Genomic DNA, 26,520 nt, shown 5'->3' with positions numbered 1-26,520 from the left:
CTAAACCTCACACTCACCCTCACCTTAACCCTAATCCTAATCTTAATCCTTACCCTCACACTCACCGTCACCCTAACACTAATCCTAACCTTAATGCTAACCCTAACCCTAAAACTCAACTTAACCCTCACAATGTCACCCTAACCCTAACACTAACTCTAACGCTAACTCTAATCCTAAACCTCACCCTCACACTAACCCTAACCCTAAACAAAAACCTCACCCTAAACCTAACCCTAACCATCACTCTCACTGTAAATGTAACCCTAACCCTAACCCTAACAATAATCCTCAAACTAACCCTAACCCTCATTCTAACCATAACCCTAACCCTAACCCTAACTCTCACCCTAACACTAACCCTCACCCTAACACTAACCCTAACCCTAACACTAATCCTCACACTAACCCTAATGGTCACTCAAACCCTAAACCTCAACCTAACCCTAACCCTCACCCTCACCCTAACCCTAACCCTCATTCTAACCCTCACCCTGACTGTAACCTTAAGCATCAACCTAACCCTAACCCTCACCCACACCACAGCCTCAGCCTAACGCTAACCCTAAGCCTAACCCTAACCCTAACCCTCACCCTCACCCTAGACCTCACCCTAACCCTAATCCTAACCCTAACCCTAATACTAACCCTAACCCTAACTCTAACCCTAACAATCACCCTAAACGTAACCCGCATCCCCACATTCACCCTCAGCCTAACCCTAAGCCTAAGCCTAACCCTAAACCTAACCCTCACCCTCACCCTCACCGTAACTCTAACCCTAACCCTAACAATAACACTTACCCTAACCCTAATCCTAACCCTAACGCTCACACTCATCATAAACCTAACCCTTACTGAAGCCCTCACCCTAACCCTAACCCTAACCCTAACCCTAACCCTAACCCTAAACCTCACCCTAACCATAACCCTAAATCTCACCCTCAGCCTCACGTTCACTGTAAACTTAACCTTAACCTTAACACTAACATTATCCCTCACTCTAAAGCTAACCCTAACCCTCACCCTAACCCTAACCCTCACCCTCACAGTAAACCTATCCCTAACCCTCACCCTAACCCTAAACCTAACCCTAATCCTAAACCTCGCGGTATAAGGCTAACTCTAAACCTCACCCTCACCCTTGCCTCATTCTAACCCTAATCCTAACCCTAAACCTCATCCTAACCCTCAACCTAACCCTAACCCTAACACTCACCCTAAACCTAACCCTTGTCTTCACCCTCACCATCAGCCTAAACCTATGCCTAAGCCTAAGCCTAACCCTTACCCTCACACTCACGCTCACCCTAAACCTTATCCTAACACTAAACCTAACCCTAACCCTAAAACTCACCATAACCCTCTACCTAACCCTAACTATAAACCTCACCCTAAACCTAACCCGAACTCTAACCATAACTCTAAACGTAAATCTCACACTAACTCTAAACCTAAACCTCACCCTCACCCTCACCTTAATCATAAGCCTAACCCTAACCCTAAAAATAACCCTAACCCTAACACTAATCCTAAACCTAAGCATAACTCTCACCCTAACCCTAACCCTCACCCTAACACTTACCCTCACCCTAAAACTAACCCTAACCCTAACACTAAACCTCACACTAACATTAACCATCACCTTAACCCTAAAACTCAACCTAACAGAATCCGTAACCCTCACCCTCACCCTAGCCCTCACCCTAACCCTAACACTAATACTCAATCTAACCCTCACCCTCACCCTAACCCTAAATCTAATCCTCACCCTAACCCTCACCCTAACCCTAGCCCTCACCTTTACCCTTACTGTCACCCTCAGCCTAACCCTACCCCTAACCCTAACCCTCATCCTAACCCTCAGCCTAACAATCATGCTAACCCTAACCCTCAACCTCACCCTCAGTCTAAGCCTAAACCTAAGCCCAAGCCTAAACCTAACCCTAACCCAAACCCTCACCCTAGCACTCACCCTAACCCTAATCCTAACCCTAACCCTCATCCTAACCCTAACCCTAACCCTAACCCTAACCCTAACCCTAACCCTAACCCTAACCCTAACCCTAACCCTAAGCCTAAACCTAACCCTAACCTTCACCCTAACCCTAGCCCTCACCCTAACCGTAATCCTCACCCTATCCCCAATCGTAACCCTAAACCTAACCCTAACCCTAAACATCACCCTAAACCTAATCCTCATCCCTAACCTCACTCTCAGCCTAACCCTAAGCCTAAGCCTAACCCTAACCCTAACCCTCACACACACCCTCACCATAACCCTAATCCTCAAACTAACCCTAACCCTAAAAATAAACCTCAACCTAACCCTCACCCTAACCCTAACCCTCACCCTAACACCCTCACCCTAACACTAAACATATCCCTAACACTAATCCTCACAATAAACCTAATCGTCACCCTAACCATAAACCTCAATCTAACCCTAACCCTCACCCTCACCCTAGCCCTCACCCTAACCCTAACCCTCACGCTCACACTAAATCTCAGACTAACCCTAAAACTAATCCTCAAACTTAACCTCACCCTCACCCTAACCCGAACCCTAACCCTCAACCTAAAACTAACCTTCACCCTTACCTTAATCCTCACTCTCAGCCTAACCTTCACCTTTACCCTTACAGTCAACCTCACCCTAACACTCACCCTAACCCTAACCCTCATCCTGACCCTCACTCTGACTGTAACCCTAAGCATCACCCTAACCCTAACCCTCACCCTCACACACAGCCTCAGCCTAACCCTAACCCTAAGCCTAAACCTAACCGGAAACCTCACCCTCAACCTAGCCCTCACCCTAACCCCAATCCTAACCCTAAACCTAACCCTAACCCTAACCATCACCCTAAACCTAATCCTCATCCCTACCCTCACTCTTAGGCTAACCCTAAGCCTAAGCCTAAGCCTAACCCTAACCCTCACACTCACCCTCACCATAACCTTAATCCTCAAACTAACCCTAAACCTAACAATAAACTTCAACCTAACCCTCACCCTAACCCTAAACCTAACACTAACCGTAACCCTAACCCTTACCCTAAACCTTCCCCTAAACCTTACTCTAACCCTAAAACTCACCTTCAACATAAACCTAACCCTAACCCTAAAACTCACTCTCACCCTCACCCTCACTGTAACTCTAACCCTAACCCTAACACTAACACTAACTGTAAACTTAACCCTAAACCTAACGCTCACCCTCACCGTAATCCTAACCCTAACCCAAGCCCTCACCCTAGACATAACCCTAACCTTAACCCTAAAACTTACCCTAACCTTAACCCTAAACCTCACCCTCAGCCTCAGCCTCACTGTAAACTTAGCCTTAACCATAACACTAGCAATAACCCTAACCCTAATCCTAGCCCTCACCATCACACTAACCCTAACCCTAACCCTCAACCTAACCCTAACCCTCACCCTCAGATTAGCCCAAACCCTAACCCTCACCCTAACCCTAACCCTAACCCTAATCATAAACCTCGCCATAATGCTAACTCTACAAATCACCCTCACCCTTGCCCTCAATGTAACCCTAATCCTAACCCTAAACCTCATCCTAACCCTCCCCCTAACCCTAACCCTAAACCTCACCTTAACCCTAACCCTCCCCCTCCCACTCCCCCTCAGCCTAACCCTAAGCCTATGCCTAACCCTAACCCTCACACTCACCCTAACCCTAATCCTAATACTAACCCTAACCCTAACCCTCACCGTAACCCTCCCCCTAACCCTAACTCTAAACCTAAAACTCACCCTCAACCTAAAACTAACTCTAACCATAACCTTATACCTAAACCTCAGCCTAACCCTAACCCTGATCCTCACCCTCAACCTCAACGTAACAATAAGCCAAACCCTAACCCTAAAAGTAAAACTAACCCTAACACTAATCCTAACAGTAACCATCTCTCACCCTAACGCTAACCCTCACCCTAACACTTACCCTCAACCTAAAACTAACCCTAATCCTAACACTAATCCTCACACTAACCCTAACCATCACCTTAACCCTAAACCTCAACCTAACCCTATCCCTAACCCTCACCCTCACCCCAGCCCTCACCCTAAAGCTACCCCTCATCCTCACCCTAAACCTCACACTAACCCTAAGACTAATACTCAATCTAACCCTCACCCTCATCCTAACCCTAACTCTTATCCTCACCCTAACACTCACCCTAACCCTAACCCTCACATTTACCCTTACTGTCACCCTCACCCTAACCCTCACCCTAATCTTAACCCTCATCTGAACCCTTAGCCTAAACGTAACCCTAACCATCATGCTAACCCTAACCTTCAACCTCACCCTCAGATTCAACTTAAACCTAAGCCTAAGCCTAACCCTAAACCTCACCCTCACCCTAGCCCTCACCCTAACCCTAATCCTAAACCTAATCCTCATCCTAACACTAACCTTAAACCTAACCCTAACCCTCACCCTAACCCTAATCCTAACCCTAACCCTCAAACTAACCCTAACCCTCACCATCACTGTAACCTGAACACTAAACCTCACCCAAACCCTAAACTTAACCCAAACCCTAACTCTCACCCTAACGCTAACCCTAACCCGAACCCTAACACTAACCCTCACCCTTACCCTCACCCTCAGCTTAACCCTTAGCCTAACCCTAACCCTACACCTAACCCAAACACTCACCCTAACAATAAACCTAATCCTAATCCTAACCCTAACCCTAACCCTCACCCTCATCCTAACCATAAAACTAACCCTAACCCTAAGCCTCACAGTAACTCTCACCGTAACCCTAACTCTAACACTGAATCTCACACTCACCCTCACCCTAACCCTAACACTAACCCTAAACCTCATCTTAACCCTAACCCTCATCCTCACCCTCACACTCACCGTAACTCTAACCCTAACCCTAAAAATAACACTAACCCTAAACCTAACCCTAACACTCACCCTCACCATAACCCTAAACCTAACCATAAACCTCACACTAACCATCAACCAACCGCTCACCGTAAACCTAAATCTCAACCTAACCCTAACCCTAAACCTGACCCTAACCCTAACACTAACCCTCACCCTAACCCTAACCCTAAACCTCACCCTCATCCTCACCCTCAGCCTAACCATAATCTAACCATCACGCTAACCCTAACCCTCAACCTCACCCTCAGCCTCAGCCCTAACCTAAGCCTAAGCCTAGGCCTAACCCTAACCCTCACCCTCACCCTAGCCATCACCCTCACCCTAATCCTAACCCTAACCCTCATCCTAACCCTAACCCTAACCCAAACAATAACCCTAACCCTAACCCTAACCCTCATTCTAACCATAAGCCTCACCCTAACCCTAACACTCACCCTAACACTTACCCTCACCATAACACTAACGCTAACCCTAACACTAACCCTCACACTAACCCTAACCATCACCCTAACGCTAACACTCACCCTAACCCTAGCCCTAACCCTAGCCCTAACCCTAACCCTAACCCTAACCCTAACCCTATCCCTAATCCTCACCCTCAACCTAGCCCTCACCCTAACCCTAATCCTAACCCTAAACCTAACCCTAACCCTAACCATCACCCTAAACCTAATCCTCATCCCCACTCTCACCGTCAGCCTAACATTAAGCCTAAGCCTAAGCCTAACCCTCACCCTCACCCTCACCAAAACCCTAATCCTAAACCTAACCCCAACCCTAAACCACAACCTAACCCTCACCCTAACCCTAAGCCTAACACTAATCCTAACCCTAACCCTCACCCTAACCCTCCCCCTGAACCTAACTCTAACCCTAAACCTCACCCTCACCCTAAACCTAAACCTCACCCTCACCCTCACCCTCACCGTAACTCTAACCCTAACCCTAACAATAACACTAACCCTAACCCTAAACCTAACGCTCACCCTCACCATAACCCTAACCTAAACCCAAGCCCTCACCCTAACCCTAACCCTAAACCTAACCCTAAACCACACCCTTACCCTAAACCTATACCTCACCCTCAGCCTCAACCTCACTGTGAACTTAACCTTAACCTTAACACCAACAATAACCCTAACCCTAATCCTAACCCTTACCCTCACACTAACCCTAACCCTAATCCTCACAGTAACCATAACCCTGACCCTCACCCTAACCCTAAACCTAACCCTAATCCTAAACCTCGCAATTATGCTAACTCTAAACCTCACCCTCACTCTTGCCCTCATCCTAACCCTAATCCTAACTCTAAAGCTCATCCTAACCCTCACCCAAACCCTAACCCTAACCCTCACCCTCTGCCTAACCCTGTGCCTAAGCCTAACCATAACCCTAACCCTCACACTGACCCTCACCCTAACCCTAATCCTAACACTAACCCTAACCCTAACACTAACCCTCACCCTAACCCTCCTCTAAATCTAAATCTAAACCTAAACCTCACCCTCAACCTAACCCTAACTCTAACCATAACCCTAAAACTAAACCTCACGCTAAACCTAACCCTAACCCTCCCCTCTCCCTAAACCTAAAAATAACACTAACCCAAATACTAATCCTAACCCTAACTATAACTCTCACCCAAAACCTAACCCTCACCCTAACACTTACCCTCACACTAAAACTTACCCTAATCCTAACGCTAACCCTCACACTAACCCTAACCATCACCTTAACCCTAAACCTCAACCTAACCCTATCCCTAACTCTCACCCTCACCCTAGCCCTCATCCTAACCCTACCCCTCATCCTCACCCTAAACCTCACACTAACCCTAATACTAATACTCAGTCTAACCCTCACCCTCACCTTAACCCTAACCCTAATCCTCACCCTAACCCTAACCCTCACATTTACCCTTACTGTATCCCTCAACCTAACCCTCACCCTAACCCAAAACCTCAACCTAACCCTCAGCCTAACCGTAACCCTAACGATCATGCTAACCCTAACCCTCAACCTCACCCTCAGCCTCATGCTAAACCGAAGCCTAAGCCTAACCCTAACACTCACCCTCACCCTAGCCTTCACCCTAACCCTAATCCTAACCCTAACCCTCATCCTATCCCTAAACCCAACCATAACAATAACCCTAACCCTAAACCTAACTCTCATTCTAACCATAACCCTAACCGTAACCCTAACCCTCACCCTAAAACTTAACCAAACCCTAACACTAACCCTAACACTTACTGTCACCCTAACACTAACCCTAACCGTAACACTAACCCTCACACTAACCCTAACACTCACCCTAACCCTAACACTCACCCTAACCCTAAACCTAAACCTCACCCTCACCCTAGCCCTCACCCAACCTTAACTATCATCCTCACCCTAAACCTCACACTAACCCTAAAACTAATCCTCAATCTAAACGACACCCTCACCCTAACCCTAACTCTAACCCTCACTCTAACCCTAACCCTCACATTTACCGTAATCCTCATTCTCAGCCTAACCCTCAACTTTACACTTACTGTCACCCTCACGCTAACCCTCACACTAACCCTAATCCTAACCCTCATCCTAACCCAAACCCTAACACTAACACTAACCCTCACACTAACCCTAACACTCACCCTAACCATAACACTCACCCTAACCCTAAACCTAACCCTCACCCTCACCTAGCCCTCACCCAACCTTAACTATCATCCTCACCCTCAACCTCACACTAACCCTAAAACTAATCCTCAATCTAAACCACACCCTCACCCTAACCCTAACTCTAACACTCAATCTAACCCTAACCCTCACATGTACCGTAATCCTCATTCTCAGCCTAACCCTCAACTTTAAACTTACTATCACCCTCACGCTAACCCTCACACTAACCCTAACCCTAACCCTCATCCTAACCCTCACCCTGACCATAACCCTAAGCATCACCCTAACTCTAACCCTCACCCACACCATCACCATAACACTAACCCTCACAGTAACACTAACTCTAACCGTAAACATCACCCTCAGCCTAACCCTAACCCTCATCCTCCCCCTCCCCCTCAGCCTAACCCTAAGCCTAACCGTAATCCTCACACTCACCCTCACCCTAACCCTAATCCTAATAATAAACATAACCATAACCCTAACCTTAACACTCACCCTAACCCTAACCCTAACACTAACCCTAACCCTAACCCCCACCCTAACACTAACTCTAACACTAAACCTCACCCTCACCCTAATCCTAACCCTAAAGCTCACCCTAACCCTAACCCTAAACCTCACCCTCACACTAGCCCCCACCCTAACACTAATCCTAACCCTAACCCTCCTCCTAACCCTCAACCTAACCCTAATCCTAACCCTCACCTAACCCTAAACCTCACCCTCAACCTCACCCTCAGCCTAACACTAAGCCTAACCCTAAACCTAACCCTAACCCACACGCTCACCCTAAACCTTACCCTAATCCTAACTCTAACCCTAACACTCATACTAACCCTCACCCTAACCCTAACCTAACACTAACCCTAAACCAAACCCTAACTGTAACCCTCAGCCTAAGCCTAAATCTAACCATAAACCTCACCCTCACCCTAACCCTAACTCTAACCCTAATCTTAACCCTGAACCTCACCCTAAACCTAACCCTAACCTGCACCCTAACTATAAATCTCACCCTAACCCTAACCCTCACCCTAACACTTACCCTCACCCTAACACTAACCCTAACCCTAACACTAACCCTCACACTAACCCTAAACCTCACCCTAAGCCTAAACCTCACCCTAACCCTAACACTAACCCTAACCCTCACCCTCACCCTAGCTCTCACCCTAACCCTAATTCTAACCCTTACCTTCACATAACCCTAACACTCATCCTCAACCTAAACCTCACACTAACCCTAATCCTAACCCGAAATCTAACCCTCAGCCTCACCCTAATCCCTAACCCACATTCTTGCCCTAACCCTCACGCTACCTGTAACACTCACCCTTATCTTAAACCTCACCCTCAGCCTAACCCTCAACTTTAACCTTACCATCACCCTCACCCTAACCCTCACCCTATCCCTAATCCTCATCCTAAATTTCAAGCTAACCGTAACCCTAACCATCACCCTAAACCTAACCCTCACCCTCACCCTCACCCTAGCCCTCACCCTAATCCTAATCCTAACCCTAACCATCATCCTAAACCTCACTCTAACCCTAACCCTAACCATCACCCTAACACTAACCCTCACCCTGAACCTCACCATCAGCCTAAACCTATTCCTAAACCTAATCCTAAACCTAAACCTGAATCTCAAACTAACCCTCACCCTAACCCTAACCCTAAGACTAACCCTAACCCTAACCCTAACCCTCCCCCTATCCCTAACACTAACCCTAACCCTAACCCTAACACCAACACTCACACGTATTCTAACCCTAAAATTCACCTTAACCCTAACCCTAACTCTCACACTCACCCTGACACTAACCCTCACCCTAATCCTAACCCTAAGCCTAAGCCAAACCGTAACCCTAACCCTCACATTCACAGTCACTCTAACCCAAATCTTAACCCTAACTCTATCCCTAAACCTCAACCTTACCCTCACCCTCACCCTAAGGCTAACACTAACCCTAAACCTAACCCTCACCCTAACCCTAAACCTCACCCTAACCCTAATCGTAACCCTAATCCTCATCCCCACTCTCACCCTCAGCCTAACCCTAAGACTAATCCTAACCCTAAAGCTCACCCTAACCCTATCTCTAACCCTAACCCTAAACCTCACCCTAACCCTAACCCTAACCCTCACCCGCACCCTCACCCTCACTTTAACTCTAACCCTAACCCTAACAATAACACTAACCCTAACCCTAACAATCACCCTAACCCTAATCCTCACACTCACCCTCACCCTAAGGTTACCCAGAGCCTAAGCCTAACCCTTACCCTAACCCTCACCTAATCCAAACCCTAACCCTAAACCTAAGCCTAGCCCTAACCCTAACCCTCACACTCACTCTCAACCTAAACCTAATCCTAAACCTAACCCTATCCCTAACCCTAACCCACACACTAACCCTCAACCTAAGCCTAACTATAACCCTAAACCTCACCCTCACCCTAAACATAAACCTAAACCTAACAATAACAATAACCCTAACACTAACACTAACCCTCACCCGAACACTTAACCTCACCCTAACCCTAACCCTAAACCTCGCTCTCATCCTAGCCCTCACCCTAAACCTAATTCTAACCCTTTCCCTCACCCTAACCCTAACCCTCATCCTCAGTCTAACCCTCACCCTCACCCTAACACCTAACCCTCACCCTTACCCTAACCCTCACCCTAACCCTAACCCTCAACCTTAACCTAACCCTCACACTTAGCCTAACCCTCAACTTTACCCTTACCATCATCCTCACCCTAACCCTCACCGTATCCCTAAACCTCAGGCTAACCTTCAACCTAACCGTCACCATAAACATCACCCAAACCCTAACCCTCACCCTCAACCTCACCCTCATCCTAACCCTCACCCTAATCATAACCCTAACCATCACCGAAACCTTATCCTCACTCCCAACATCACCCTCAGCCTAACCCCGAGCCTAAGCCTAAGCCTAACCCTAACCATCACACTCACCCTCACCCTAACCCTAATCCTAAACCTAACACTAACCCTAACCCTAAACCTCATCCTAACACTCACCCTAACCCTAATCCTCCCCCTAACCCTAAAACTCACCCTAACCCTAACCCTAACCCTCACCCTCACCCTCACCATAACTCTAAATCTAACCTTAACAATAACACTAATCATAACCCTAAACCTAACCCTAACCCTAATCCTAACCCTAACCCTAACCCTAACCCTCAGCCTCACCATCACTGCAAAGGTAACCTTAACCATAACACTAACAATAACCATAAACCTAATCCTAACACTCAACCTCACCCTAACCCTAATCCTAACCCTAAACCTCACCCTAACCATAACCCTCACCCTCACCTTAACCCTAACCCAAGTCCTAACCCTCACCCTAACCCGAATCCTCACCCTTACCATAACCCTAACCCTCACACCTACCTTCAACCTCAGCCTAACCCTACGCCTAAGCCTAATCCTAACCCTAACCGTCACACTTACCCTCACCCTAACCCTAATCCTAACCCTAAGCTTTCCCTAAACCTCAACTTAACCCTCACCCTCACCATAAGACTAACACTAACCCTAACACTAACCCTAACCCTAACCCTCGCCCTAACCCTCCCAATAACCCTAACTCTAACCCTAAACCTCTGCCTCATCCTAAGCATAACCCTAACCCTAAAACCCTAACTCTAACCCTCACCCTCACCCTCACCATCTTGCTCGGCCTAAGCCTAAGCCTAAGCCTAAGACTAATCCTGACCCTCACACTCACCCTCACCCTAACCCTAACCGTAATACTAACCCTAACTCTAACTCTCACACTAACCCTCACCCTAATGCTAACTCTAATCCTAAACCTCACCCTCACCCTAAACCTAACCCTCCCCCTCCCCCTCCCCCTCCGACTAACATTAAGCCTAACCCTAACACCAACCCTAACCCTAACACTAACCCAAAACCTCACCATAACCCTAACCCTAACCCTCACCTTCACCCTAGAAAATACCCAAACCCTAAGCCTAAGCCTAACCCTCACCCTAACCTTCATTCTAACCCTAACCTCAACACTCACCCTAACTGTAAACCTCACACTCACACTCACCCTCACCTTAACCCTAAGCCTAATCCTAACCCTAACACTAAGCCTCACCCCCACACTAAACCTCACACTAAACCTAACCCTAACAGTAACCCTAACCCTAACCCTCAACTTCACCCTAGCCCTCACCCAAACCCTAACCCTCATCCTCACCCTAAACCTCACACTAAACCTAACACTAACACTCAATCTAACCCTCACCCTCACCCTAACCCTAATCCGAACCCTCACCCTTAACATAACCCTCACCCTCAGCCTACCCCTCACCTTTACTCTTACTGACACACTCATTCTAACCCTCACCCTAATCCTAACCCACATCCTAACCCTCACCCTAACCGTAATCCTAACCATCACCCTAACCCTAATGCTCACCCTCACCTTCAGCCTCAGCCTAACCCTAAGCCTAAACCTAACCCTAAACTTCACACTCATCCTAGCCCTCAAGCCTAAACCTAATCCTAACCCTAAGCTTCATGCTAAATCTCAACCTAACCATAACCAGAACCATCACTCTAAACCTAATCCTCATCCCCAACCTCACCCTCAGCCTAACCTAAGCCTAAGCCTAACCCTAACCCTAATCCTTACACTAACCCTCACCCTAATCCTAATCCTAACCCTAACCCTAAACCTAAACCTAAAACTCAACCTAACACTCACCCTAACCCTAACCCTAACCCTAACCCTAACCCTAACCCTCACCCTCACCTTAGTCCTCACCCTAAACCTCGACCCCAACTTAACCCTCACGCTCACCGTAACCCAAACCCTAAATCTCACCCTAACCCTACCCCTAACCCTAACCCTAAACCTCACCCTAACCCTAACACTAACACTCCCCCTCACCCTAGCCCTCACCTTAATCCAAATTGTAACCCTAACCCTCATCCTAACCTTCATCCTAATCCTAACGCTAACCCTCACCCTAACCCTAAAACTAATTCTAACCCTCAACCAAACCTTAACCCTGACCCTCACCATAACCCTAAACCTAACCCTCACCCTAACCCGAAACCTAACCCGAAACCTAAACCTCACCATAAACCCAACCCTAACCCTCACCCTCACCCTTGCCCTCACCCTAACACTAATCCTAACCCTAACCCTCATGATAACCCTCAACCTAACCCTAACCCTCACCCTATACCTAGCCCTAATCTTAACTCTCAACCTAACTCTAAACCTAAACCTCACCCTAACCCTAACCCTAACTCTCACCAGCATGCTAGCCCTCACGCTAAACCTAATCCTAAACCTAACCCTCATCCTAACCCTCACCCTAACCCTAACCCTAACCCTCATTCTAACCTTAAACCTCACCTTCTCCCTCAGCCTAACCCTAAGTCTAACCCTAACCATAACCCTCACACTCACCCTCACACAAACCCTAATCCTAAACCTAACCCTATACCTAACACTAACCCTCACCCTAACCCACATCCTAACCCTAACCCTAACACTAACACTAACCATCACCCTAAACCTAAATCTCACCCTAACCCTAACCCTAATCCTCAACTTCAACCTAGCCCTCACCCTAACCGTAACGCTCATCCTCACCATAAACCTCACACTAACCCTAACACTAATCCTCAATCTAACACTCAACCTCAAGCTCACCCTAACGCTAACCCTCACCTTAACATTAACTCTAACCCTAAACCTCACCCTCACCCTCACCCTAACACTCACCCTCACCCTCACCCTCAGCCTATCCCTAAGCCTAAGCCTAACCCTAACCCTAACCCTCACACTCACCCTCACCCTAAACTTAACCCTCACCCTAACCCTAACCCTAACACTAACCCTAACGCTAAACCTCACCCTATCCCTCACCCTAACCGTAACTGTAACGCTGAACCTCCCCCTCCTCCTCCCCCTAGCCCTAACCCTAAACATCACCCTCACCTTAGCCCTCACACTAAACCTAATCTTAACCTTAACCCTCATCCTAACCCTCATCTTAACCTTAAACCTAATCGCCACACTAACCCTAGAATTCACCCTTAACCTCACCCTTAGCCTAACCCTAAAACTAATCCTAAGCCACACACTCTCTCTCAACCTAACCCTAACTCTAACCCTTACCCTAACCCTAACCCTCACCATCAAACTCACCCTTAGCCTAACCCTAAGCCTAACCCTATACATAACCCTAACCCACACACTCACCCTCAACCTAACCCTAATCCTAACCCTAAACCTAACGTGAACCCTAACCCTCACCCTAACCCTAACCCTCACCCTAACCCTAAACCTAACCCGAACCCTAAACCTCAGCGTAACCCTAACCCTAACCCTCACCCTCAACCTAGCTCTCAACCTAGCCCTAATCCAAACCCTCAAATTAACCCTAAACCTCACCCTCACCATAACCCTAACCCTATTCCTCAACCTATCCCTAAACCTAACCCTAACGCTAAACCTCGCCCTAACCCTAACCCTAACCCTCAGCCTCACATTAGCCCTCACTCTAACCCTAATCCTAACCTTAACCCACATCCTAACCCTCAATCTAAACCTAACCCTAACCCTCACCCTAACCCTAACCCTCAAACTTAACCTCACCCTTAGCGTAACCCTAAGCCTAAACCTAAACCTAACCCTAACCCATACACTCACCCTCAACCTAACCCTAAACCTAACCCTCACCCTAACCCTAACTTTCACCCTCAACCTCACCCTTAGCCTAACCCTAAGCCTAACCCTATACATAACCCTAACCCACACACTCACCATCACCCTAACCCTAATACTAACCCTAACTCTAACACTAACCCTCACATTCACTGTAAGGGTAAGCAGAACCCAAACCCTAACAATAACCCAAACCCTAACTCTAACACTCACCCTAATCAAAATACTCACCCTAACCCTAAAACTCTCCCTAACACTTACCCTCACTCTTACACTAACCCTAACCCTAACATTAACCCTCATATTAATCTTAACCCTCAACCAAACCCTAAACCTCACCCTAACCCTAAACCTCACCCTCACTGTAGCCCTCACCCTAATCCTAATTCTAACAGTAACCCTTAAACTAACCCAAACACTAACCCTAACCCTTACCCTTATCTTAACCCTCACCCAAAGCCTAAACCTCACCTTTACGCTTACCATCACCTTCACTGTAACACTCAGCCTAACCCTAACCCTCATCCTAAACCTCACCCTAAACTCAACACTACCCATCACACTAACCCTAACCCTCACCCTCAACCTCACCCTCAGACTAACAGTAAGCCTAAGCCTAAACCTAAACCTAACCCTCAACATCAGCCTAGCCCTCACCCTAACCCGAATCCTAACCCTAACCCTCATCCTAACCCTCAACCTAACCCTAACCCTAACCATCACCAACCCTATTCCTCACACCCAACCTCACCCTCAGCCTAACCCTAAGCCTAAGCCTAACCCTAAACCTAAACCTCACACTGACCGTCACCCTAACCCTAATCCTAACCATAACCCTAACCATAAACCTTAACCTCAACCTAACCCTCACCCTATCCCTAACCCTGACACTAACCCTAACCCTAACCCTCCCCCTAACCCTAAATCTAACCCTAAACCTCACACTCACCCTAACCCTAATCCTAACCCTAACCCTCACCTCACCCTAACTGTAAGCCTAACCTCAAGTTTACCCTCACCCACACCCTCATGGTAACTCTAACGCTAACTGTAACAATAACACTAAACCTAACCCGAACACTAATCCTATCCCTAACCTCACCCTCATTCTCACCCTCACTGCAAACGTAAACATAACCATAACACTAACAATAATTGTAACCCTAACCATCACCCTAATCCTCAACCTCACCCTAACCCTCATCCTACCCCTAACCCTCACCCTAACCCTAACCCTCACCCTCACCATAACCCTAACCCTCATCCTCACCCTCACCCTCACCCTAACCCTTGCCCTCACCCTAACCCTAATCCTAACCCTAATCCTCATCCTAACACTAACCTAACCCTAAACATAACCCTCACCCTAACTCTAATCTTAACACTAATCCTTAACCTAACCCTAACCCTCACCCTAACCCTCAGCCAAAACCTAAGCCTAACCCTAACCCTAAACCTCACCCTCACACTTGCCCTCACCATAACCCTAACTGTAACACTAAACCTAACCCTAACACTCACAGTAAACCTAACTGTAAACCTAACTCTAACCCTAAACCTCACCCTCACCCTAATCCTAACCCTAACCCTAAACCTAAACTTAACCCTCACCCTCACCCTCATCCTAATGCTAACCCTAACCCTCAGACTCACCCCTAACCCTAACCCTAACCCTCATCCTAACCCTAAACCTAACCCTCAGCCTAATCTTCATCCTAACCCTAATCCTAACTCTAACCCTGACCCTATCATTAACCCTAACCCTAAGACTCAACCATACCCTAACCCTCAACCTCATCCTCAACCTCACCCTCACCCTCACCCTAACCCTCTCCCTCACCCTCAACCTAACCATAATCATAAACCTAACCCTCACACTAAACCTAACTCTGACACTCACCCTCACCCTATGCCTAACCCTACACCTAAGCCTAATCCTAAACCTAACTCTCACTCTCACCCTCACTCTAAACCTAAACCTTACCCTAACCCTAAACCTAACCCTCACCATAACCATAACCCTAAACCTCACCATAAACGTAACCCTAAGCCTAACCCTAACCCTCACCCTAAATCTACCATTAACCCTAATGCTATCCCTAACTCTCACCCTCGACTTAAACCTCACTCTAACCCTTACCCTAACCCTAACCCTCAACCTAACCCTAATTCTAACACTAACACTAAATCCCACACTAACCCTCACCCTAACACTAAACCTAAACCTAACCCTCACCCTAATGCTCACCCTAACCCATAACCTAACCCTAACCCTCACCCTCACCCTAACGCTCACCCTAAAACATACCCTCATCCTAAACCTAACCCTAAACCTAACACTAACCCTCACCCATAACTAACCTAACCTGGATCCTAACCCTCACAGTAACCCTCACCCTAAATCTCATGCTATCCCTAAACCTCATCTTCACCCTAAACCTCATCCTAAACCTTACGCTCACCATAACCCTAACGCTAACCCTAACACTAATCCTCACTGAAACCCTAACCCTCACCCTCACCCTAAACCTCACCTTCACCTAAAACCTCACCCTAACCCTAACCGTCAACCACAACCTAAAACTCACTCTCACCCGAAGCCTACCCCTCACCCTAACCCTACCGTAACCCTCAACCTAACCCTAACTCTCACCCTAAACCTAACTCTAACCCTCACCCTAACCATAACCCTAATCCTAAACCTCACCCTAACCCTAACCCTAACACTGATGCTAACCCTAACCCTAACTCTCACCCTAACCCTCACCCTTACCCTTATCCTCACACTAACCCTAACCCTAACCCTAATTCTCACATTAATCCTAACCCTCACCCTCACCCTAAGCCTAACCCTCACCCTATCCCTAATCCTAACCCTCATGCTATCCCTAACCCTAACCCTAAACCTCACCCTAACCCTAACCCTAACCCTAATGCTATACCTAACCCTCACCCTCACCCTAACCCTCACTCTAACACTTACCAACACCCTAACCCTCACCCTAACGCTAACCCTAATGCTATCCCTAACCCTCACCCTAACCCTAACCCTCACTCTAACCCTTACCAACACCCTAACCCTCACCCTAACGCTAACCCTAACCCTAACACTAACCCTCACCCTAACCCTCACCCTAAACCTAAGCCTAACCCTAAGCCTAACCTTCACCTTAAACCTCACCCTAAACCTTACCCTCACCCGAACCCTAACGCTAACCCTCAGCCTAACCCTCATCCTAACCCTAACCCTAACCCTCACCCTAACCATCACGCTAACCCTAACCCTAACACTCACATTAATCCTAACCCTCACTCTCAGCCTCAACCTCACCCTCAGCCTAACCCTAACCCTAAACCTAATCCAAACGCTAACCCTCACCCTCACAATCACCCTAATTCTAAACTTATCCCTAACCAAAACCCTCAACCTAATCCTAACCCTATCCCTAACCCTCACCATAAACCTTACCCTAATCCTAAAACTAACCCTCACACTCACCCTAAACCTTAACCTCACCCTAACACTCACCCTAACCCTCATCCTAACCCTAACACTTACAATAACCCTCACCCTAACCTTATCCCTAAACCTAACCCAAAACCTAACCCTCACCCCCACACAAAACCTCACCCTCACTCTCACCCTAACCCCCACCCTCACCCTCAACCTAACCCTAACCATTACCATAAACCTCACCCTAAACCTAACGCTGACACTCACCCTCAGCCTCACCCTAAGCCTTACCCTAACCCTAACCCTAACCCTCACACTCACCCTCACCCTAACTCTAATCCCACCCTAACCCTATCCCTAAACCTCAACCTAACCCTCACCCTAAGACAAACACTAACCCTAAACCTAACCCTCACCCTAACCGTCCCCGTAACCCTAACTCTAACCCTAAACCTCACCAGCACTCTAAACCTAACCCTAACCCTAAACCTCACCCTAAAACTCACTCTAACCCTCACCCTCACCCTCACCATAACTCTAAACCTAACCCTAACAATAACACTAACCCTAACCCTAACCCCAACCTTGACACTAACCATAACCCATACCCTCATCCTCACCCTCACCCTCACGGTAACCCTAAACCTAAGCCTAACCCTAACCCTAAAACTGATCCTAACTCTCACCCTAAACCTAACCCTAACCCTCACCCTAACCCTAACCCTAACCCTCATCCTCATGCTTGGCCTAAGCCTAAGCCTAAACCTAATCTGAACTCTAACCCTAAACCTAACCCTAACAATGACCCTAACCTTAAACCTAACCCTCACCCTAACCATAACCCTCAACATAATCCTAACCCTAAATCTAACACTCACCCTCACCCACACCCTAACACTCACCCTAACCCTAACACTCACCCTTGGCGTAACCCTCAACCTAACCCTAACCCTCACCTTTATGCTTACCGTCACCCTCACCCTAATCACCCTAACACTAACCCTCATCTTAACCATCACCCTAACCATAATCCTAAACATCACCCTAATATTAACCATCACCCTCACCCTCAGCCTAAACCTAAGCCTAAGCCTAAACCTAAGACTAACCCTCACACTCACCCTCACCCTAACCCTAATCCTAACCCTAACCCTATCCCTAAACCTTAACCTAACCCTCAGCCTCACCCTAAGACAAGCACAAACCCTAAAACTAACCCTCAAGCTAACCCTCCCACTAACCGTCACTCTACCCCTAAACTTCAAACTCAACCTAACCCTAACACTTAACCTAACCCTATACCTCACCCTAACCCTAACCTGCACCCTCACCCTCACCCTCACCCTCACAGTAACTCTAACCCTAACCCTAACAATAACACTAACCCTAAACCTAACCCTAATCATAAAACTCACCCTCAGCCTCACCCTCATTGAAAACTTAACCCTAACCATAACACTAATAATAACCCTAACCCTAACCCTATCTCTAAACCAAACCCAAACACAAATCCTAATCCTCACCCCCTCACTCACACTCAGCCTAAGCCTAACACTAACACTAACTCTAATCCTAAACCTCACCCTCACCCTAACCCTTTGTCTAACCCTAATCCTAAACCTCAACCTAACCCTAAATCTAACCCTCAACCGCACCCGCACCCTCACTGTAAATCTAACCCTAACACTAACAATAACACTAACCTTAACCCTAACCATCACCCTAACCCTAATACTCACCCCCACCCTCACCCTCAGCCTAACCCTAAGCCTAAGCCTAAGCCTAACCCTAACCCTCACACTCACCCTCACCCTAACCCTAATCCTAACCCTATCCCTAAACCTCAACCTAACTCTCACCCTCACCCTAATGCTAACACTAAACCTAACCCTAACCCTCCCCCTAACCCTCCCCCTAACCTTAAATCTAATCTGAAACCTCACCAGCACCCTAACCCTTACCCTAATCCTAACCCTAAACCTCACCCTAACCCTCACCCTCACCCTCAATCTCACCCTCACCGTAACTCTAACCCTAACCCTAACAATAACACTAACCCTAACCCTAACTCTAACATTAACCATAACCCTCACCCTCAGCCTCACCCTCACCGCAAACTTAACCCTAACCAAAAGAGAAACAATAACCCTAACCCTAACCAAAACCCTCAATATAACCCTAACCCTAAACCTAAACCTAAACCTAACCCTAAAATTAACCCCAACCATAATCCTCACCCTCATCCTCACCCCAACCCAAACCCTAAACTTAATCCTCACCCTAACCCTAACCTAATCCTAAACCTAAACCTAACGTCAAACATAAACCTAACCCTAACCCTAACGCTAACCCTAAACCACACCCTCACCCTAACCCTAACCCTAAACCTAAACCTCACCCTAACCCTAACCCTACCCCTCACCTTCACCGTAACCGTATCCCTAACCCTAACACTAAAAATAACCCTAACACTAACCCTCACCATAACACTAACACTCACCCTAACCATAACCCTCAACATAACCCTATCCCTCAAACTAACACTCACCCTCACCCTAACCCAAAACCTAACCCTCACCCTAAACCTCACCCTAACCCTAACCCTCACCTTTAAACTTACCGTCACCCTCACCCTAACCCTCACTCTAACCCTAACCCTCACCTTTACCGTAACCCTCACCCTAACCCTAACCCTCACCTTTAAACTTACCGTCACCCTCAACATAACCCTCACCCTAACCCTAACCCTCATCCTAACCGTCACCCTAACCATAACCCTAACCATCAGCCTAACCCTAACCCTCACCCTCAGCCTCAGGCTCAAGCTAAACCTAATCCTAAGCCTAACCCTAACCCTAACCCTCACCCTCATCTTATCCCTCACCGTAACCCTAATGTTAACCCTAACTCTCATCCTAACCCTCAATGTAACCATAACCCTAACCATGACTCTAAACCTAATCCTCATCCCCACCCTCACCATCAGCCTAACCCTAAGCCTAAGCCTATTCCTAACCCTAACCCTAACCCTAACCCTAACCCTAACCCTCACCCTCACTCTTAACCTAACACTAATCCTAAACCTAACCCTATCCCTAACCCTAACCCTCACACTAACTGGCACCCCAGCTCTTACCCTAAACCTAATCCTAACCCTAACCCTCATCCTAACCCTCAAACTAACCCTAAACCTAACACTTACCCTAACCCTAAACCTCACCCTCAACCTCACCCTCAGCCTAAACCTAAGCCTAACCCTGAACCTAATCCTCACATTAACCCCAACTCTAAAACTAACCCTAAAACTAAACCTAACGCTAAAAATAATTCTAACCATAATCCTCACCCTCACCCTCACCCTAACCCAAACACTAACCCTAACCCTCACCCTAACCCTAACCCTAAATCTTACCCTAATCCAAACCCTAAACCTCACCCTAACTCTAACCCTAAACCTCACCCTCACCCTCACCCTCAAAGTAAACCTAAACCTAACAATAACAATAACCCTAACACTAAACCCTAACCCTCACCCTAACTATAACCCTCAACCTAAAACTAACCCTCACCCTAATACTTACCCTCATCCTAACACTAACCCTAACCCTAACCCTCACCCTCACCCTAGCCCTCACCCTCACCCTCACCCTAAACCAAACCCTAACCCTAACCCTAACCCTCATCATAACCCTCACCCTAACCCTAATTGTCCCAGTCACCGTAACACTAACCCTCACACCCACCCTCTCCCTCAGCCTAACCCTTAGCCTAAGCCTAAAACCTAACCCTAACCCTAACACTCACCCTCACCCTAAGCCTAATGCTAACCCTAACTGTATCCTTAAACCTCAACCTAAACCTCACCCACACCCTAAGGCTAACACTAACCCTAAACCTAACCCTTTCCCTAACCCTCCCACTAACACTCACTCTAACTCTAAGACTCTCCCTCAACATAACCCTAACCCTAAACCTCACCCTAAACATCCCCCTAACCCTCACCCTAACCCTAACCCTAACCCTCACCCTCACGCTGGGCCTAAGCCTATTCCTAAGCCTAAGCCTAACCCGAAGTCTAAACCTCACCCTAACCCGCACCCTAACCCTCACCCTAACACTCACCCTAACTCTAACCCTAAACCTCACCCTCACCCTAAGCCTAACTCTAACCCTAACCCTAAACCTAAAACTCACCCTAACACTAACCCTAACCTTAACCCTCACCCTCACCGTAACCGTAACCCTAACCTTAACCCTAACACTAACCCTAACCCTAAACCTAACCCTCACCCTAACCATAACACTCAACATAACCCTAACCCTCAATCTAAGCCTCACCCTCACCCTAAACCTAATCCTCATCCTCACCCTCATCCTAACCCTCACCCTTATTGTAACCCTCACCCTAACCCTAACCCTCAGGTTTACCGTTGCCATCACCCTCACACTAACCCTAACCCTAACCCTCATCCTAACCCTCACCCTAACGGTGACCCTAACCATCATGCTAACCCTAACCCTCATCCTCACCCTCAGCCTCAGCCTAACCCTAATCCTAAGCCTAACCCTAATGCTAACACTAACCCTCACCTTAGCCCACACCGTAACCCTAATCTTAACCCTAACCCTCATCCTAACACTAACCCTAATCCTAATCCTCACCCTCACTGTAACACTAACCCTCACCCCCACACTCACACTCAGCCTAACCCTAAGCCTAAGCCTAACCCTAAACCTATCCCTAAACCCCAACCTAACCCTCAACCTCACCCTAAGTCTAACACTAACCCTAAACCTAACCCTCACCCTAACCCTCCCACTAAACCTTACACTAACCCTAAACCTCAACCTCAACCTAACTAAACCTAAAACTCACCGTAAACCCCACCCTAACACTCACCCTCACCCTCACTGTAACTCAGCGTCACCCTCACCGCAAACTTAACCCTAACCATAACACTAACAATAACCCTAACCCTAACTCTAATCCTAACCCTAACCCTAACCCTAATCCTCACCCCCACCTTCATCCTCATCCTAACGCTAAGCCTAAACCTAACCCTAACCCTAACTCTAACCCTAAACCTCACCCTCACCATTACCCTAACTCTAACCCTAACCCTAAACCTCACCCTAACCCTAACCCTAACCCTCACCCGCAGCCTCACACTCAACATAACACTAAATCTAACAATAACAATAATCCTAACCCTCACCCTAACCCTCACCCTAACTCTTACCCTCACACGAAACCTAACTCTCAACCTAACCCTCATCCTAACTCTAACCCTAACCCTACCCCTCACCCTAACCTTAACACTAACCATAAACCTAACCCTCATATTAACCCTAACCCTCACCCTCACCCTCACCCTCACCCTCAGCCTAACCTTAACCCTAACCCTAATTTAAACCCTAACCCTCACCCTCAACCTCATCTTAGCTCTAAACCTAACCCAAACCAAAACCCTAACCCTAATCCTAACCCTATCCCTAACCCTCATGCTAACCCTAAACCTAATCCTAAACCTAACCCTCACCGTCATCCTAACCCTAAACCTAACCCTCAGCCTAACCCTCCTCCTAAACCTAACCCTAACCCTAACCCTCACTCTAACATTAAACCTAACCCTAACAGTCACCCAAACCCTAACCCTCACCCTCACCCTCAACCTCACCCTCAACCTCACCCTAACCCTCACCCTCACACTCACCCTAACCCTAAACGTAACCCTAACCCTCACCCTAAACCTACCTCTGACATTCACCCTCACCCTCACCCTAAGTCTAACCCTATACCTAAGCCTAATCCTACACCTAACCCTCACCCTTACCCTCACCCTAAAACTAAAGCTTACCCTAACCATAATCCTAGCCCTCACCCTAACCCTAACTCTAACCCTAACCCTCACCCTCACATTAACCCTATCTCTAATGCTAACCCTAACACTCACCCTCAACATAACCCTAACCCTAAGCCTCACCCTAAACCTAACCTAAACCCTAATACTATATGTAACCCTCACTCTCACCCTAAACCGCACTCTAACCCTTACCCTAACCCTAACCCTCACCCTAACCCTAACCCTAACACTAACACTAAACCTCAATCTAACCCTCACCCTATCCCTAAACCTAAAACTAACCCTCACGCTAACGCTCAACCTAACCCTCAACCTAAACCTAAACCACAACCTCACCCTAACCCTCACCCTAAAACTTACCCTCACCCTAACCCTAAAAATAACCCTCACCCTAATCCTCACAGTAACCCTAAGCCTGAACATCACCCTAACCATCACTGTCACCTTAACCCTCACCCTAACCCGAACCATCACTCTCACCCTAAAACTCAACCTCTCCTGAACCCGAACCCTCACCCTAACCATACCCTAAACCTCACCCTAACCCTAACCTTCACCCTAATCCCAACTATAAACCTCACACTCATACTAACCCAAACCCTCATCTTAAACCTCACCCTAACTCTCACCCTAACCCTAAAGCTAACCCTAACTCTCACTCTCAAACTAAATCTCACCCTAAACATTATCCTCACACTAACCATAAACCTAACCCTAATCCTCACATTAATGCTAACCCTCACCCTAACCCTAACCCTACCCCTCACCCTAGCCCTCACCATAACCCTAACCCTAAACCTCACCCTCACCCTCACCCTAACCGTAACTCTAAACTTAACCCTCACCATCGCTCTCACACTAATCCTAACCCTAAAACCATAACCATAACAATAACACTAACCCTAACCCTAAACCTCACTCTCACCCTCACCCTAACCATAACCATAACCCTAACCCTCACCCTCAACGTCACCCTCAACCTCACCCTGACACAACCTCACCCTCAACCTAAACCTCACACTACCCCTAAACCTCACCTTAACCCTAACCCTACCCTCAGCCTCACCCTCAGCCTAACCCTTACACTAACCCTAATCCTAACCCTAACCCTTACCCTCACCCTAAACCTAACCTTAACCATAACCCTCATCGTCACCCTCACACTCACACTCACACTCAACCTAACCCTAATGCTCTACCTCACCCTCACCCTAACCCTCACCATCACGCTAAAAATCACCCTAACCCTAACCCTAACCCTTACCCTAACACTAAGCCTAACCCTAACCCTCACCTAACACTATCCCTAAGCCTCACCCTCACCCTAATGCTTACCCTAACCCTAAGCCTAAACCTAACCCTTACCCTAACCCTAACCCTAACCCTTAAACTAACCCTAACCCTAACCCTCACCCTAAACCTAATGCTAACCCTAACCCTCAACCTCACCCTAATCCTCACCCTAACCCTTATCCTCACACTAACCCTAACACCAGACTCACCCTCACCCTAACCGTAACCCTAAACCTAACCCTCAACCTAATCCTAAATCTTACCCTAATCATAAACCTAAACCTAATCCTCACCCTAACGGTAACCCTAACCCTAAAACTCATCCTCACGCTCACCCTAACCCTAACCCTAAACCTAATCCTCATCCTCACCCTAACCCTAACCCTAAACCTAATACTCACCCTAACCCTAACCCTTACCCTAACCCTAACCCTATCCCTCACCCTAAACCTAACATTCACCCTAACCCTAACACTTACCCTAAACCTAACCCTAACCGTAACCTTAACCCTAACCCTAACCCTAACCCTAACCCTCACCCTAACTTTTATCCTCATACTAAACCTAACTCTAATCGTAAACCCTAACCCTCACACAAACCCTGACCCTCTCCCTAACCCTAACCCTACCCCTCACCATAACCCTCACCCTAACCCTAACCCTCACACTAAACCATAACCTAAATCTCACCCTCACACTAACCCTCACCTTAACACTAACCCTCACCGTAAACCAAACCCTAACCCACACCCTAAACCTTACCCTCACACCCACCCTCACCCTCACCCTCAACCTCAACCTAAACCTCACACAAACCCTAACACTAACCCTCACCCTAACCCTAACCATAACCCTAAGCCCCACCCTAACCCTCAACCTAACCCTAACGCTAACCCTCACCCTCTCCCTAATTCTTAACCTCAACCTAACCCTATCCCTTACCCTTACCCTAACCCTCACCCTAATCCTAACATTCAGCCTAACCCTTACCCTATCCCTTACCCTAACCCTCATCCTAACCCTAATCCTAACCCTAACCCTCACCCTAAAACTAATCTTAACCCTATCCTTAACCCTCAAAAACACCCTAACCCTCACCCTCACCCTATCCCTAACCCTAAACATAATCCTAACCTTCACCCTCACCCTCACCCTCACTGTAACTCTAACCCCCACCTTATTCTTAATCCTCACCCTCACCCTAACCCTAACCCTCACCCTCACCCTAACCATAACCCTAACACTCAACCCTCACCAAAAACCTCACCCTAACACTAACCCTAATCCTCATCCTCATCCTAGCGTACAACCTAAAACTAACTCTAACCCTAACCCTAACCCTAAACATCATCTTCACCCTCACCCTCACCCTCAACCTCAGCCTAATCCTAACCCTAACCCTAATCCTAAACCTAACCCTCACACTCACACTCACTCTAACCCTAAGCCTAAACCTCACACTCACCCTAAGGCTAACCCTAAACCTCACACTCACCCACACCCTAACCATTAACCTCACCCTAACCCTAACCCTAACACTAACCCTCACCCAACCCTAAAACTACCCC

This window comes from Dipodomys merriami, unplaced genomic scaffold (genome assembly GCF_024711535.1).
Source record: "Dipodomys merriami isolate MVZ:Mamm:240054 unplaced genomic scaffold, mDipMer1.0.p SCAF_296, whole genome shotgun sequence".
NCBI classification, from domain to species: domain Eukaryota; kingdom Metazoa; phylum Chordata; class Mammalia; order Rodentia; family Heteromyidae; genus Dipodomys; species Dipodomys merriami.
This window is presented reverse-complemented; position numbering follows the sequence as displayed.